Genomic DNA, 17676 nt, shown 5'->3' on the forward strand with positions numbered 1-17676 from the left:
ATCGTGAGGCCTAAGGGGGAGCCCTGCGTGTGAAGGTCAGACAGCTGCCTCTAGGTTGGAAAGGTCGTGAGGCAGAAGCTGGGTCTGTAGCCCTCCAGGTTCATCTCAGTGCCCAGTGCCCATGGATCCATACCCATGCATGAGACCCTCAAAGATACTGGTTAAATGAACATGGTTCTGGCCAATGCAATAAGATAAGAAAAGCAACGAGGGCTGGGGATTTAGCTCAGTGGTGCTGCGCCGCCTGCCTAGGAAGTGCAAGGTCCTGAGTTTGATCCCTGGTACCAAAAAATTTTAAAAAAGCAAATGAGGTACAGTGCTGGAAAATTAAGAATGAATGGGCACCCACGTTATCAGCTTGGGCCACTCTTTTTTTTTTTTTTTTTTTTAAGGGCCACTCTTACTATGGGCTATGTCAGACTCCCCATTCCCAGGTATGGTCAGGGGCCCAAGTCTCAAGGCTTGGCCATAAAATGAGTTAGATTTCTCCTCTTAGCTCCATGCTGCTTTGTCTGCCACAATATAGTGCGGTCTTTTAGCTGGTCTTGTGCTGCAACTATCCACCCCTTGGCAACAAGGGGAGAGGCCCTGTGTGGCAGGAAGGAGGCTCAAGATGGTCCCTGTCCTCTGCCAAGCCTGATTAGTTTGTCCCCAGGGCTTCAGCGGTAGTCAGCAGTGGGTTAGAAGTGGGTGAAATGCAAAACTCTTATTTGCCTTGTAAATGGTCACACCAGACATTAGAGGCCTTTAGACACAACTTGAAAGGAATTTGAGAGTGGCCTTGCTCTCTGGGTGTGGCAGAGGCCTGCAGGGCACCTAAGAGCTCCTCTTGGTCACGCCTTGGGCTTGGGGAACCATACCTGTCCACTGTGTACAGGGCGAAGGGTAGGGGCTGCTGGGCGAGCCTTCCTTAAAGGGCACTTCCAGGCCTGGGGCTGGGCTAGGGTTTCTGGGCAGGTCCACAAGCCAGGGTGGGTTCCTTTCCCTGGGCATCACACTGCTGAGGGGGTCTGGGACACCTCCACCCCCGGCCAAGGTTGCTGGGCAGTGAGTGTGGGACATGATCCCCGGAAGGAACTTGGTCTAATGGCCACCAGGACAAAGTGGCTGGAGACCCACACCCTCCCCATGGCTCTCAGGCTGGGGGCAGCAGAAAAACCCAGGTCTCTCTTTGGGGAACCCAATTTTCTCTGTGCACCCCCTACCTGTAGTCATGGCCATGGTTTCCATGACAACACTGACCTGTTCTCTGCCCCTCCGGGCCCAGCTGTCCCAGCCCAGCTTTCGCCCTTGCTGGCCTTGTGGGCCTTCTCTTCCTATGTGCCAGGTCTCCTCCCCGGTGTTCCCTGTGTGGGCGGCCAGCCCAGCTCCCTGGGGATATCCTGTCATTGTGGCCCAGTGCCTGGGCCTTGCATCTGCCAGGTCAGCTCCAGTGCTCTGGGTCCTTTCCAGGTCCCCAGGTGGGGCCTGGGAGCTCAGAGGGGAGGGAGAAGTTGGCAAAGGCACCCAGTTTCCCTGAGTGGCAGAGCTAGGCACCCTGTCTGAGACACCTGATGCCTGGGCTGTGGCCAGCCTCAAGCCAGACACATAGGTGGGGTTCTCTGACCCTCGTGGCCCTGTGAGTGACTTTGGCATGTCCTCTACCTCTCTGGCCTTCCTCCCCGAGGCCTTGACTTAAGGCGAACCCAGCTCAGCCTGGAGACCAAGGGGATCTGTGTTACCCTGAGCGCAGTCTCTCCGGGAGTGGGCAGGCATGCTGGATGTCGCTGGATGGGAGCTTTAGTTGGGCTTTCAACAACCACACTGAAAGTCCCCTGGCTTTCAACAACCACACTGAAAATGCCCAGATTTGCATGAAAATGCCCAGGTTTGCAAATTGGTTTCCATTTGCCTCAGATTCCCTGGAGTCACACCCCTCTTTTGCGTAGCCAAATCAGCCCAGGTCCTCCTGGTCAGTCTTTCAGGGACATCAGGGGTTATGTCACCTACAGGGGGTGTGAGAGAAAGAAATAGCAGAGCTGGACTCCTTCGTGGTGTGGGTACCTGAGAAGGGCTTCATCTTTTTTTAAACTTTTTCCCCCAGTCCTGGGGATCGATGCCAAAACATGCTAGGCAAGTGATTTACCACTGAGCCACAGCCCTGGCCCTCACTCTTTAGAGGAGCTGGTTCTATTATGCCCAGTGAGCCAGGGGCCACATGTTGTCAAAAGCAGGAGGGTGGCCTGCCTGCCCCATGGCAGGGCTCCTAGCCTGGCTCTGACTGCTGAGTTACACAGCCTGATGAAAGCCCTGAGGATGGGCTGGGGTCTACTTGTTTCCCAAATATCCTCTTTAAGGATCTGAGGGCCCTACCAGTCACCTGTGATGAGAATAGGAACATCACCTGAGAAGTCCATTAGTTCCAGCTCCACTGTGTGACCTCAGACAAGTGACTTCACCTTTCTGAGCCTGTTTTCTTGCTGTACAATGGTAAGTGGAGCATCACATTCCCAGGGCCATCCTGATAGCAAAGGGGGGTGGGGTGGGGTCAGTGTGCAGGGCCCTTCTGGTTCTCGGACCCACTCCGAAGGACCCAACCTGCTTCTGATCTCTGTTCCCCAGGACACTCACCTCTGATCAGACTGTCTGTGACCTGGCCAGGAAGCTGGCCAAAGGCAATACCCACCCAGATCCTGGAGGCAAGAAGCCAGCAGGCGGGAACAAAGAATTTTCCATGGCTCCACAATTAATGAGGAACTGACACTCTTCAGGGTTTCAGTTGGTCTTTCACCCTCCTCTCCTTCATCCCGCCCCAAATTTCCGACGAGGGTGATATTTACTTTGGAATTCTGCCCAGAACTTCAGGAGCTCAGCATGGGTAAGTGGAAAACAATACAGAAGAAAAGATCAGGTGTATTTTGTAAAGGTAGCTTTGGCAACTTTGTAGTCTTGGCTTTAAAACATATTGCAAGACAGCAAGTATCAAAACCAAATGGTTTTGTGCTTAAATCAATGCAGTGGGACCGCTGTGAATTGCAGGACATTGCTGAAATTCAAAGATAAAGATGGGGTCTCTTCCTTCAAGAGGTTCATAATCTGGAAGTGGGAAGAAGTATACTAAAGCAGCAGGTACCCCAGGGTATGATAGTCTAAAGGCACATCCTGTGGAGACAGATCTGAAGTTAAATCCTTACCAGTGACTTATTTACCTACTCAGGAAAGTTGCTAAATGTCTCTGAGTCTCAGTTGTATCATCTGTAAAATAAGAATCATAGTAGTTGGTTGTGAATTTGAGAAAACACATGCATATTCTTAGCTGGCCATGCAATAGAGATCACTCCATCCCCACCCCCAGCCCCACCCCACAACACCTTTTGCTAACAGAGGGCTGAATTCACTCCAGGTAGTAAAGTGCCTACCCTAGAGCATGAATCATGAATCGTCTAAGCCAAGTGCCCTTCCTCTTTGCCAGATACTGGCTTTCTACTTCCCTGGCAGCAGAGGATGGCCATGTCAGCCAGCTCTGGCCAATGAAGTATGAGAGGAAGCTTGCTAGAGGGTTCCTGAATAAAACACAGAGAATGAAGACTCTGCTTACCTTACTTCCTCCTGGCAAAAAGTTTATGATACTTGAGGACTACAGCAGCTACTTTGTGGCCATGAGGCATCTAGTTTAGGAATATAAAACTCGCAAATCGGGAGTAGAGGAAGAAGATGGGGGCAGTGGGCGGGACCATTGCTGAGCTGCCAGAGAGCCTGAAATTACCAACTCTTAGACTTCTTGTTCTGACAGATGATTTTCAATGCCTTTATTCAAAGCAACTACTGTCTGTGTTGTCCACTCCTTTCAAATGAACATCCTCTAAGTGATATAAGCTCTTAGCACCATGCTTGGCACATAGCATAGGCCCAGCAAGTGTCAGCTGTGACCATCCAAAGCAGCAGGGGCATGTTCTACATTCACCCCTGGTCTCCCAGTAGACAGGGAGGCAGAGGAAGGGTGAGATAAGTGGAGTGGGTGACGCCGCTCGGCTTCCCACTCAGTGACTGAGTGCGATGGAGCTGTGATTCGGCTCTTCTGTGCATCTCTCAGGACCCCAGGAGGCAGAGGTGGTTTCCAGGATAGGAAGAAACTGGAGACACTGGGGCTTGTCCCCAGCCTGGTAGAAAAGTCAGTGAGGCTGGACCAGCAGAAAGATGTCTCAAGGTCATGTTGCCAGTCCGTCCTGGGCTTTGGCCTTATGCCCTGGCCTTGGAATGGGGAAAGAGCACAGTGTGGTGCTGAGGAGGGCCCAGGGTGCCCATTAGCCCAGGAGCCAGGGTACCAGGCAGGGGGTGACACCACTGGGGGTCCTGGGGAGAACAAAGAAGGGAAACTGCTTGCTTGTAGCCTAAATGATTAATTGGAGGCTTCACTGATGAAGGAATGCTGCCTGCTCCAACAGACCTGCCTACCTGCCACTTCGGGTGACAGATGTTCTAGTGCGGAGGTCACACAGGTCGGGAGACAAACCCGTGAGCCTGGGTGCCACTGCATTTCCTGTGAGCCATCACATGGGGTGGATGGGTACCGGGGATAAAGGATGGAACCAGTCGCTCAGGAGTCATGCTGTGACCTCAGGCCTATGGTTTTCTGTCCAGCTTCTGGGGTTGCAAATATTCTGTGTCTGTGTTTTGTTTCCTTTGGTGCTTTTTTTTCAACCCCTTCTTTTTACCTATGGCTTCATATGTGCCAAACAAGCCCTCTATCACTGAGTTACACAACCCAGAAAAAGCTGAAGCTTGCTGGTTGGGATGGTATTGGAACAATTTTTTCAGCCCTGCCTCAGGTCGTGTGTGTAAATCCACATCTTGGCACCTGTACCCAGGGTTGAATAATTGTGTGCCTTCCAGAGGTCATGTCTGGGCACCATGGGTCCCGGCTGGCCAGGCCCATCCACAGGCACAGTATGAAGAGCCACAGGCCCAGGCAACTTCAGCCAACTGGGCTACAGGGGCCTGGATGTCAAGGAGAAAGCCAGTGGGTGCTTCTGTCACCTCTTCAGATAAAGTCTGCCAGGTCACCACGAAAACCAAAGACGTCCCAGAGGCAGCCGTCCCTGCCCGGGACCCTCCTGTCCTGTCCCTACCCTCTGGAGAGCAGGCTCTAGAGGTGAGGTGTGAGGGGCTTGCAGGCTTCAGGGCTGACAGAGGCTTGGGCAGACAGGGGTGGGGCTGGGGAGCTTCTGCAGTGTCCGGAGAAGGGGGCACCTGGCTAAGCTGTGGCCCCCAGCAGGTGCAGGGGTGTCCTTGCCCCTGCACTGATAGTCATCCCACCTGTCACAGTCTGTGAATACACCAGCCCACTCTGCCTTGCCTTTCCCCATTGCCCCAGCAGAGGTTAAACAAAGCCACCCCTAGGGACCTAGAGGGACAGAAAGAGTGGGAGGGAGTGGGGGAGGCTTGTAGCACAGGGTGGGCCCTGGATCCAGCTTGTGACTCAGTTCAGCCTCACAGGATGACAAACGGGCTGAGGGACAGCCCTGGGCCTAAGCAGACAAGTCCCTCCTCGGGATGGGCCAGGGGATTCTCGAGGGAAATGCTGTTTGATCCTTATTCTTAGAAATAGGAAATAGCAATGTCCCAAGAGCAATCTGACTTCATCCCTAAACCCAACTACTTCCAAAGGAATATGGGTATATCTTCGCAGGAAGCAAAATCAGCCAGTCCCCAGCCTGCCTCTCTCTGTACTTCTGTTCTTAATGCAGGTGGTCACCCATAAATGAATCTGCCCTTGATTACAGGCCCTTGGTACCGGTAGTGTGTCATAAGCTTTATCTGAGGAACCTTTGATTCTAAGGTCTCCCATGTGTTATGTTATGGTCTCTATCTAGATGCCTCTTTCGCTCAAAGGTGGGGCTTTGGGGAGATGACTGGATTATGAGGACCTTATAGCTAACTTGCTATTGGGGTCTGGTGGGGAGAGGCAGGTCACTGGGGACATGACCTGGATGGTCTATCTCACTCCCCATCTTCTCCCTTCACTCTCTCCACTTCCTGGCTGCCGCGATGTGAGGAGCTTTCCCCTACCAGGCCCTTCTGCCATCCTGCCAATCATGCAAGGACTTCAACCTCTAAAAATGTGAGCCAAAACAAACCTCTCCTCCTTTAAGTTGCAGGTGTCTCAGAGATAAGAAAGTGACTAAGATGTGCTCATGTCACCCACGTGTGAAGACTACCACAGTGTGCTCATCCACTGTGTGCCAGTGTCTTCTAGGCACAAACATCCTCCTGAGGATGATGGAGGGCTTTAACCAAACAGCAAAAAGCAGCACTTAAACCACCTCCAGTTTCACCTGGATATTGATGGCTCCTTGCTTTGGGAATCAGTCAAGGTCATGCCTGAAAGATGAAGGATGAAGGCTGTCCCCAAAGCCTCCTCAAAATGACAGTTCAAAAAGAAATGTCTGCTGTTTCTCTTCGAGCCTATCTGATAGAGAAGCTAGAGGAGCAAGAGCCAAGAGGCCAAGGTGCTGCCCTTGGCCCTGGTTCTGACGTCCTGGGTGTCCTTGGGGAACTCTCTGGGCTTCAGACCTCCTTGGGCCACTCTAAGGCCCCTGGTTCAGTCTCAGCAGACTCCTGCTCCAAGGTGAATCTAGGCCAAGTCGTGTCCCACCCTGCTCCAGCCGCACTGCCACCTCCACCCACTGTTCCCATGGTGGCGGCCCTGAGTCTCTGTTTACTCAGCTTATGTGTGTGATTTTTCCACAACTGGCCATTGAGAACACAATGCCAGCTTCCCCTCAAGGAGGAGCGGAGGAGCCCATGCCTTGGCCAAATAGCAGATGTGACTCTGCAGCCAGGGTCAGAGGCTGACAGCAGGCATCACAGACTGCCCTGGCTCTTGGATCCTGCTGGGCTGGGGTTCCATTCCCAGAAACATGTGTCACCTCCCCTCCACATCCAGAAGACGCTTTCAAGCCCACACACTGGAAGGATCTCCGTTGGCTCTCCTAGAGGTGCCCTGGCAGCCTCTGCTCAGCAGTCAGTCCCAGACACAAAGGGTCTGGGACTCTCAGAAGCCACTGTTTCCTGCCTGAGCCGACTCCAAGGCAAGCACAGCCTGGTTGTGCTTGGGTCAAACCAATCGTGTGGCCTTTGCCCTTGGCTTCCCAGCCCGGCCCAAGAGCAAGCCTGGCACCCCAGCACGGCATGGAGCCCGAGGTCCACTGCATTTCCTACTTATAAACGCATACATCCTCATTGTGAAGCACTAAATATGAAAAGAATTAGAAAATGTGTCATTAAACATCTCTGGAATCTGCTCCTCCATTTCCCCAGGCGTGCGATGCTATCTGATATTTGGCATGCAGGATGTTTAGGTACATTCTGAGGTTTTCCTCCTTGGATCGTCTCTCTGGGATCTCAGAGAGGTGAAAGGACTTGTCCACGTTCACACCTAGTTTCGAGTAGACCCATGCTGTGGTTCAAACATCTCCCCCAAAGTTCACGTGTTAAAAACTCAATCTCTGATGCAATGGTGCTGAGCGGTGGGAACTTTAAGAAGCAGTTAGGTCATGAGTAATGTCATTATCCCAGGAGTGTGTTTCCCATCACGGGAGCGGGTCCTTATAAAGGGTGAACTTGGCCTCCTTCCCCCGGCTCTCGCCTCCCTCCATGTTGTGCAGCAGCTCAAGGCCTTCCCAGAGGTAGCTCCTCCTTCTGGGACACCCCAGCCTCCAGAACCATGAGCCAAACAAATCCCTCTTCGCTATAAGTGACTGTAGGTGGGATTCTGTTAAAGTAGCACAACACAGACGAAGATGCCCTAAGACTTGAAGCCTGAGAGTCGGGCTTCTGAATTCATGAGTTAGATCACTGCACTATTTTTCCCAGAAACACTAAAATCTGTTGTTTTGAGGTAAGGCATGGGACAAATAATTTTTTCAGGAGCTGAGAACTATCAGCCAGGTGCTCCAAGCCCTGGCACCCTGGGAGGCCATTATCCCCCCTGGGCTGTCCAGGGGGCCAGGGGAAGGGCCCTCAGCCCAGACTTCCTCCATTCTCATGTCTCCGTCTCATGCTGACCCCAGCTTCTGTGCCCTTATCGAGCTGACCCTTGTCCTCTGGTGTGTGGTGGACCCCCATCCCCAGCCGGCAGCCTGCCTCTCCCTGCCCCTGCTTCCAGTTCCCTCTTCCCTCTCCATTTATTTTCTCTCTTGCGTTGTCCTCTTGTCTTGTTGCTATCCTCACTATTTCATTCTTCTACTCTGCCCTTTTTCATTCTCCCAGAGCCATAGGCGCAAATCTCCATAACCTCAAATGTGACAATGGTTTCTTAGATCACTGAAAGCACATACAAGAAAAGAAAAACTGGATAAACCGGACTTCGTCAAAATGAAAAACATTTGCGCATCAAAAGACACTGTTAATTCCCAGCTGTCCGGTGGCTGAGGCAGGGGAATCTCAAGTTCAAGGGCAGCTGGGGCAACTTAGACCCTGTTTCAAAAATTTTTAAAAAAAGCTGAGTGCTCCCTGGGTTCAAGTGGGGGTGGTTGTGGGTGAGACCCTAGTCAGAGGGTGAAAAGAAAACCACAGAATAGGAGAAAATGTTTGTTTAATATACTTGAAAAAGGTATAATTTCCAAAAGTCACCACAGAAAATAGTCTTTAAAAATCAGAGCATACAGGTAGAGAATGCAAAATTTACACAAAATTTAAGCTCCCATGAGAGACATTAAGAAGTTTGGAAGCGGAAGCTAAGTGTTTTGGGGGAATTTGAGTTCAGCATCTTGCTCTCCTGCTGGCGAGGAATTTGTGTGGGAGAGTTTACAAAATCTGCAGGTCCCATGCAGATGGAAGGACTCAGAGGCTGGTTTACTGGATGGGCCTGCTGGGGGCACCACAGGCAAGGCCAGCCACAGGAGGCAAGCCTGGAGATTCCTGGGCTTGTGCTCTGCCAGGCAGGGACCCACTGCCCATCATAGCTGCGTCTCTGGTTCTTGAATAGCCCCAGCTCCTTGCTCAAAGGAGTTAAGCCTCTGTTGGTTGTGACAGAAACCCAACTCAGGGTAGTTGAGCAAAAATGGAAAACTTTGCTCACAGGACTGCAAAATCCAGGGTAGCTGGCCTCAGGTTGGCTGTACTGGAGGGGCAGACAAAGCATTGGTAGCCTTTATTCTTACGGTCTAAACAGGAAGGCCCACCTGCACTCCTGGCCCAGGCATCTTTCTCCCAGAAATCCCAGCGCTTGTAACAAAATCCCCAGGGCTGAGCTTATTAGGTTGACTGGGGTCTTGGGTCCAAGCCTGGACCAATCACTATAGCAAGCCAATGGAACGTCCTGATTGGCCAAGCCTGTGTCACATGGTTACTCTTATAGTGTGAGCAACAGAGAGGGAAAACTTGTGTGGTTCCAGGAAAATAGTAAGAACAACAGAGGCTCACATTACAGTGCTCATAACCACAGGTCGCATTACACACAGGCCTGCATTCTCTGCTCAGGACTGAGTGGGCTGTGAAGTTTGGTCAGGGCAGCAGCGATGACCTGTGGGACTGGGGCCCAGCGCCATGTGTGACCCAGGCTCCAGGAGGTACCCAGGGTCCAGGCCCTGTGAGAAGCGGGCAACTCTTGTTTGTTCTAAATTCCCAGTGCTTCTCAGGCAGCCTGGAAAAAATACAATTCCCCAGGCAGGAAACCTGCCACATGTTCCAGCCTGGAGCCCAGAAAGCCAAGCCCTGTGACAAATTCAAAAACAAATGAAAAAGCCACCTCTCACAATAGAACATTTGAAAAAAACCCCTTTATTTTCCTTTTTAAAAATTATATTAAGTTTTACACATTTATTGGACAGAAAATTAAAAGTAGATAAACAGAAAGTGGTTACATTTACCATAAGCTCACAACTGGTGATAACCAACGTTAACATTTTACTGCAAGTTTTGTCAGAGCTTTCTCTATAGGTTACAAATATATTTTCTCTTACATAAAGGGTTGGTGGTTGTTATTTATATCTTGTTTTCTCACTTAGTAATATGTGGTGAACACTTTTGCATATCAATATGTATACATGTTGTCTTAGTCCATTTTCTGCTGCTGTAACAGAACACATGAGGCTGGATAATTTATAAGAAGAGGCTTATTTTGGCTTAGGGCTGTAGTCTCTAAATCCAAGAGGGGCTCCTGCATCTGGGGAAGGCTTTGTGCTGCTTCAACTCGTGCCAGAAAGCATAAGGACAAGTGGGCATATGTGGAAAAGAGAGACACGAGGGGCAAACTTGCTTTATAACACCATGCTTTCACGATAATAATCCAGCCATGAGAGTGAGGACTCACTCCTGTAAGATGGCACTAACCCTTTCATGAGGGTGGATTCTCCTGAAGGCCCAACCACTTCACAATGTCATTATCTTGGGGATGTAATCTCAAAGTGAACTTTGGTGGGGATCAACCACATTCAAACCGTAACACCTGTATAATACTGTTTTAGTCACCTGCATAGTACTTCATCACATTTAACCAGTGCTCTAATGTGGGTGTTTGGGGGTCTCCAGGGCCGCAAAGATACATCTTAGCAGGTCATAGATCAGTGAGAGTGGTGGGTGTGAAGGGCTGGCTACTCTCAGGCTCTGATCTTGTTGCCAGTGCTGCTATAGGGAGTGGGCCAGGAGGCTCAGGTTCCCTTCCTGCCAGCCCAGCTGGTGCCTGGAGACCCACACTCATCCCTGCCTGCTCTCTCCCTCTCCTTCTCCTTCCCACCCCTTTCTGCATTTCTTTACTCATACAGGTGAATATTTATCATCTGCTATTGGTTATTTGTATTTTTTATTTTGAGAATTGTCGGTTTCTGTCTCTTGCCCTTTTTTATTTTTGGTGGGTCAATCTTTCTTTTCTTTTCTTTTTCTTTTTTGGTACCAGGGATTGAACTTGGGTCCTTGCACTTGCGCAGCAGGCAGCAAAACCACTGAGCTAAATCCCTGGCCCAATCTTTATTTTATTGACTTGTTAAGGGCTGCTTATAGATTATGAAAAACCTTTGGTTGTATATGTTGTAAATATTTTTCCAGTTTGTCATTTATCTGTGATGTTATGGAGCATTTATTTCAATAAAAGTTTTGATTGTGAAAGTAGCATTTCCTCATGGCTAAGGATTCAAATGGTTCAGAGGAAGAAAGAGGAGAGATATTTAAAAGTCTTTCTCCTTTCTACTCGCATGTGTATTCCTAAAAAAAAAAACCACTCCTCACTTTCCTACCTATGCTGCCAGGCATTTTCTATATGTGATCAAAGTAACTATTTATAAATTTGTTCATTCCACTAATATTTGGTAAGCACCTTGTATTTGGTTCTATGCTCTAACGTGGACACCCTATGATGACAAAGATGAATATTGTCTCCACAACCATGGAGCTTACAGTTTAACAGGGAGATGTTCAGAAGCTTTTTGGGGGGTACTAGAGATCAAACTCAGGACCTTGCGCTTGCAAGGCAGGCAGTGGCACCAGTGAGCTAAATCCCAGCCCTAACAGGGAGATGTTCCACAAAAAACAAAGCCACAGTTAACACAGGTACACAGTGATCTGTGCCCTGAGGAAAGAGTAGCGGGGCTGTGGAGGACAGTCTCTGAGAGGGCCTCTGTGACCCCACCCCCAGCCTTGCAATCCTCTCCCATGGAATGTGGGCAGGACTTCCTGACAGCTTCTGGCCAATAAGAAAGCAGAAGTGATGCTCTTCCTTTTTGAAATTGGGTTATAAAAATACTGTGGTTTCCTGCTTGAGTGCTCTTACTCTTGTAGCATTCATGCTGGAGAAAGTAAACTGCAATGTTCTGAGGCAACATAGAGAAGCCCAAGCAGTGTGTGGGGGTCTAGGGCCTTCAGTCCCATGGCCTGTGCAGACTCGAAGCTTACTGACCACACAAGCAAGTGGATCTTTTAGCTCTGGTAATTTCTTTTTCTCCCCATTACTAGGAATTAAACCCAGGGGATTTGCACTGAGCTACATCCCAGCCCTTTTTTAGTTTTTGAGTCAAGTTCTCGCTAATTTGCTAAAATGTTCAGGCTAAGTTCAAACTTATGACCCTCTTGCCTCAATTTCCCTTTGAGGGCCGGGATAACAGTTGTAAAATCATGAGATAGCTTCAGTCTCATAAGAGACCTTGAGCCATAGGCACCTAGCTAAGCTGTGCCTGGATTCCAGACACAGAAACTGTACAGCAATGAGCCTTTTGTTGTTATAAGCCATGAAGTTTGTGGGCTGGTCCATTTCCATCTATAGATCATTTTGGGGGGAGTATTGCTATTTTAACAAATTAATTTCCCTGACTTATGAATATTTAAATTTTCCCCATCTATTTAGATCTTTAGTTTCCTTCAACAGTATTTTTTTATTTTCACTCTGTAAGTTTTGTACTTCTGTTGACAAATGTAAGTATTTTACTCTAAGTATTTTACTCTTTGATGCTACTGTTAATAGAATTATTTTCTTTTTTGTTTACTTATTTACTTATTTTTTTGAGACAGAATTTCACCATGTATTTCAGGCTGGCCTTGAACTTACTATGTACCCCAAGTTGGCCTCAAACTTACAGTGATTCTCCTGCCTTAGCCTCCCCACCCAGCTATGTTAATGGAATAATTTTGTTAATTGCATTTGCAGATTCTTTATTGAAGTGTGCAGAAATAGAATTTATTTTTATGTATTGACCTTGTGTCCTGCAACTTTGTTAAACTCACCTGTGTGTTTTAGTATTTTTTTAGTGGATTCCTTAGGATTTTACATAGACAAGATCACATATCTGCAAATAGATATAGTTTTGGTTCTTCCTTTCCAAACTTCCTCCTTTCTTTTTATTTTTTTGGTACCAGGGATCAAACTTGGGACCTTGTGCTTGCGAGGCAGGCAGTGGAACTACTGAGCTAAATCCCCGGCCCTGAAACTTCCTCCTTCCTTCTCTGCCTGCCTGCCTGCCTGCCTGCCTGCCTGCCTGCCTGCCTGCCTGCCTCCCTCCCTCCCTCCCTTCCTCCCTTCCCATTTTTCTTACACATACTAGGCAAGACCTCTGAGTTACACCCCTACTCCTAGATTTTCTTTTTTTTTGTCCTAGATTTTCTATTTTCTCTGAGTCAGTTTTGGTACTTTGCATCTTTCTAAGAATTCATTCATTTTATCTAAATTATTTTGTTGACATTTTATTCATAGTATTCCTTTATAATTAAATTTTTTTTTACTTCCTTAAGATTTATACTAATTCCGCCACCCTTTCATTCCTTTTTTTCTTTTCTTTCGATGTGGGGTCTCATGTTGCCCGGGCTGTTGAACTTCTAGGCTTAGGGATCCTCCTGCCCCAGCCTCCTAAGTAGCTAAGACTACAGGTGTCCCCTATTCTTCTTCTTCTTTTTTGTTTTTGTAGAACTGGAGATTGTACCAAGGGTCTTGCATATGCTAAATGTGTGCTTTACCACTGAGCTACATCTACAGTCCTTTTTTTTTTTTGCTTAAATTCTTTTATTGGTACATTTTAGGTATACAATACGTTTACATTTATGATTGGGTACTTGTACCTGTACATGATATATCTTAGTTTTTATTTTTTCCCCATTCTCTGTGCTCCCTTCAACCCCTCCACCCTTCCCTATTTACAAAGACTTTATTTCCATTTTTTCCTTTTCTCATAATTTTTCCTTTCCCTTCTTTCCTTTCCCCTTCCCCTCCCACTTCCCCTACCCCTTTGGACCTTTTCTTCCTATTTCAAATTATCAATTATTCATTTTAATCATTTTAATCCTTATTTACACTTTCAGTTTCTCACACTAGAGAAACTATGTGGTATTTACATGTGTGTCCTATTTATTTCACTTAAGAGTATGGCCTCAATATGCATCCATTTAGCTACAAATGTCTCTAGTTTCTCATTCTTTTTGGCTGAGTAGTACTCCATTTTATAAAAAAAACCCACATCTTCTTTACATAGTCCTTTTAAAAAATTTTAGTGAGCCAGTTGTGGTGTTGTATGCCTATAATTCCAGGACTCAGGAGGCTGAGCCAGGAGGATCACTGAGAGTTGGAGGCCAGCCTGCGGTACATAGCAAGACCCTGTCTCAAACAACAATAACAACCAGAAAAAAGAAAGAAAGAAAGAAAAGCAAGCAAGCAAGCAAGCAAGCTTCAAAATAGAAGAGGAAAATTTTTTTTGGTGCTAGGGTTTGAACCCAGAGCCTTGTACATGCTAAGCATTTGCTCTAATACTGAGCTACCTCCTGAAGAGAGGATTTTGAATGCTCCCAACACACACACACACACACACACACACACACACACTGACAAATGTTTGAGATGATGTACCCAACATCTTGAACTAACCATTACATATTTCCTACATGTACCAGACAAACAGGTACAACTATGTGTCAATTAATTTTTTTAATTAAGAAAGAAAACAGTAAGTGACGTTAGAAGTCTCTCTATGCTAACAGGGCCCCTGTGCCCATAGCACTGAGGGGCATTTTGCCAGGCGGAGCAGCAAGCTGCCCTGCACCTGTGATGTCGGGACTCACGGGGCTGTGTGGGGATTTCCTGGGCACCTCATCTGCCCAGTTGTCACAGGTGCTGTGTTGCTCAGCAGTTCTCAGACGACAACTTGCAAGCTCATGGGTTTTCCTAGTAGCTGTTGAAACATGAAGGCAAATCATGGCTAGAAGACATCAGCTACCTGCTCAGGGAAGCCGTCTCCACTGGGGACTGGTGGGAATCCTCACCTGGCCTATTCAGGTTCACCTTCACCTCAGTGAAGGCCCCGGGGGAAAGCAGAGGAGGGATGAGAGGGAAGGACCTGGGTGGAGCGATGGGAGAGACAGACAGACTGACCCGACCTGACATCTTCGAGCCCCTGGAACTTAGCCTCGCCTGGGGCCAGATACAACCTTGGCTTTTCAGTTTTATATTTTTGATTTGTTTATTTGAGACAGAATCTCACTATGTAGTTCATGCTGACTTTGAATTCACTATGTAGCCCAGGCTGGCCTCAAACTCATGGCAGATTCTCCTGCCTCAGCCTTCCGAGTGCTAGGATTACAGATGTGAGGCACCACACCCGGCAGATTTCAGTTTTAGAAGTCAATAGATATTTCTTTTAAATGGTTGGTTTTGGAGTTTAATTTACAACTGAAAAAAAAAAGAAGAAGAAGAACAAATCCTGGGACAGAGCTTCCAAACTTAAAGCCTGGATCTTCTTTGAACCTGAGCAAGGGATGGACAACAATCCCTGAGAAGAAGAATTTGGTAAAGGCTGCAACTTGATGCCATCAGGCTTGACTGGATACTGTCACAAGGCTTTTGAAAATATTTTTATTGGTGCACTTTAGATATACATAATGATAACATTCATCATAGGGAATTTGTACCTGTACATAACTTCCTTTCTTCCCCCTCCCCTCCCCTCCCTTGAGCCTGTCTTTCCCTCCTCATTTACAAAAGCTTTGTTTCCATTTTTTCCTTCTCTTCACTTTTCTTCTTGTCCCTTCCTTCCTTTCCCACTCCCCACTCCCTGGTTCTTCCCATTTGAACATTTCCTTCCAGTTTCCCATATCTATTATATACTTTGGTCATTATTTCCACTTTTGGTTTCTAATGGCAGAGAAACAATGCAGTATTTAAACATGTGTGTCTGACTTATTTCACTTGAGTATGGTCTCAAGGTGCATCCATTTACCTAGAAATGTCACAAGTTTATCCTTCTTTATGGCAGAGTAGTACTCCATTGTATAAAAAAATTATATCTTTATCCATTCATCAGTTGATGGGCATTTGGGCTGTTTCCAAGACTTAGCTACTACAAACTGTGCTGCCATAAACATAGGTGTGTATATATCACTGTGGTATGATGCTTTTAATTCTTTTGGGAAGATACCAAAAAGGGGAATAACTGGGTCAAATAGAACCTCTCATTTTAGTTTTTTGAGAACTCTCTACACCGATTTCCACAATGGTTGCTCCAGTCTACACTCCCACCAACAGCGTAGAAAGGTTCCTTTTTCCCCACAGCCCCATCAGCATTTGTTATTGGTTGATTTCTTCATAATACACATGGTTTCTGGAGTGAGATGGAATCTCAGCATTGTTTTCATTTGCATGTCTCGAATGACCAGTGCTTTTGAACATTTTTCGTATATTTGTCATTTCTACTTCATCTGAGAAGTGCCTATTCATTTCAGATGCCTATTTTTTTAATTGGGTCTTTAAATTTGGGGAGGGGTCTGATTTTTTTGAGTTCTTTATATATTCTAAATATTAGTCCTTTGAGGAACAGTTGGCAAAATTTTTTTTCCCACTCTATAGGTTGTCTCTTCACTGTTTTCTTTTGCCATGCAAAAGCTTTTAAATAAGATGAAATCCCAGTTGTTTATTCTTTGTAGTATTTCCTGTGTGATGGGGTTTTGTTCATAAAGTCTTTGCCTACATCTGTCTTCAAGAGTTCTACCTATTCTCTCTTCCAGTAGATTTAGTGTTTCTGTTTTAACATTTAGATCTTTGATACATTTGGATTTTAGTTTAGTACATGATGAGAGACATGGGTCTAGTTTTAGTCTTTGGCATGTGGAAAGCCAATTTTCCCAGCACCATTTATTAAAGAGGCCACCTTTCTTTCAGTGAATGTGTTTGGCCTCTTTGTCAAAGATAAGGTGGCTAAGCATGTTTGGAGTTGTTTCTGCATCTTCTCAACTGTTTTGTTGATTCTTAGGTATGTTTTTTTGCCAGTACCATGCTGTTTTTTTCACAGTAGCTTTGTAGTATAATTTAAAGTCAGGGCTTGTGATGCCCTGTCTTGTCTTTGTTGCCCAGAATTATTTTTGCTATTCTAGGTCTCTTCTGGTTCCAAATGAATTTTAGGATTGTTTTCTCTAATTCTGTGAGGTATGCTATTGGTATTTTGATTGGGATTGCATTAAGTCTGTATAATAATTTCTGAAGTATGGCCATTTTCACTATATTGGTTCTCCCTACCCAAGAACAAGGGATATCTTTCCATTTTCTGATATGTCATAGGACTTTTTGTAAGGAAATTTGCACCATTTCTTCTTGATTTACTATTCATATTAATGTGAGGATACAGAGCTGTGACCTTTTTTCCACTTACTGGAACCACACTGTTGCATACATTTGGGTCAGAAATGCTTTCATCTGCAAGCGAGAGACCACACAACCACTACCCTTCACCACCACGACGTCTAGGGCTCAGTCAGGTGTCAAACAATGAAGCTGAAAACCCCACCTCCTACCATTCTGCTCCTACAGTTCCAGTGTGTGGCCTTCTGCCTCCCACTTTTTACCTGATGGGGGCAAGACTGCAGAGGGAGCACCAACCACCACACTCTGCAGGGGCAAAACCCGCAGAGCCTCCCTACAGGCTCCAGCTTCTCTTTAGTGGGAACTAGGTCACAGAGTAGCTCTAACCACAAGAGGGGCTGGGAAAGGGGGTATCCTGAAAACAGGAAAGGGATTTGCAGGGGGACTTAAGCCAACCACAATTTTCCTTGTGAGTCGGTAGAAATCCTTCCCTTTCCTGAGATTAAAGAATCTCCAAGCCAGACATGATGGCATACACCTAGCACTTTGAGAGCCTGAGACAGGAGGATCAAAAGTTTGAGTCTGGCCTAGGGACCTTACTTAATTACTAAGATCCTATCTTAAAAAATAAAAAAGGGCTGAGGATGTAGCTC

General features: G+C 46.9%; 1 long non-coding RNA gene across 1 annotated transcript; it reads left to right on the forward strand.

Moving 5' to 3' along the window:
* Positions 1–1686: 1686 nt before the first annotated feature.
* LOC110344407 (uncharacterized) lies at positions 1687–11214 on the forward strand. The gene is made up of 3 exons (XR_002386985.2): positions 1687–2469; positions 2602–2857; positions 6132–11214. It is a non-coding gene; the product is annotated as an uncharacterized LOC110344407 (long non-coding RNA).
* The last annotated feature ends 6462 nt before the right edge of the window (positions 11215–17676 follow it).

The sequence above is a fragment of the Heterocephalus glaber genome, unplaced genomic scaffold, assembly GCF_053883595.1.
Source record: "Heterocephalus glaber isolate CG9 unplaced genomic scaffold, H.glaber_assembly_v1.0 deba00001564, whole genome shotgun sequence".
NCBI classification, from domain to species: domain Eukaryota; kingdom Metazoa; phylum Chordata; class Mammalia; order Rodentia; family Bathyergidae; genus Heterocephalus; species Heterocephalus glaber.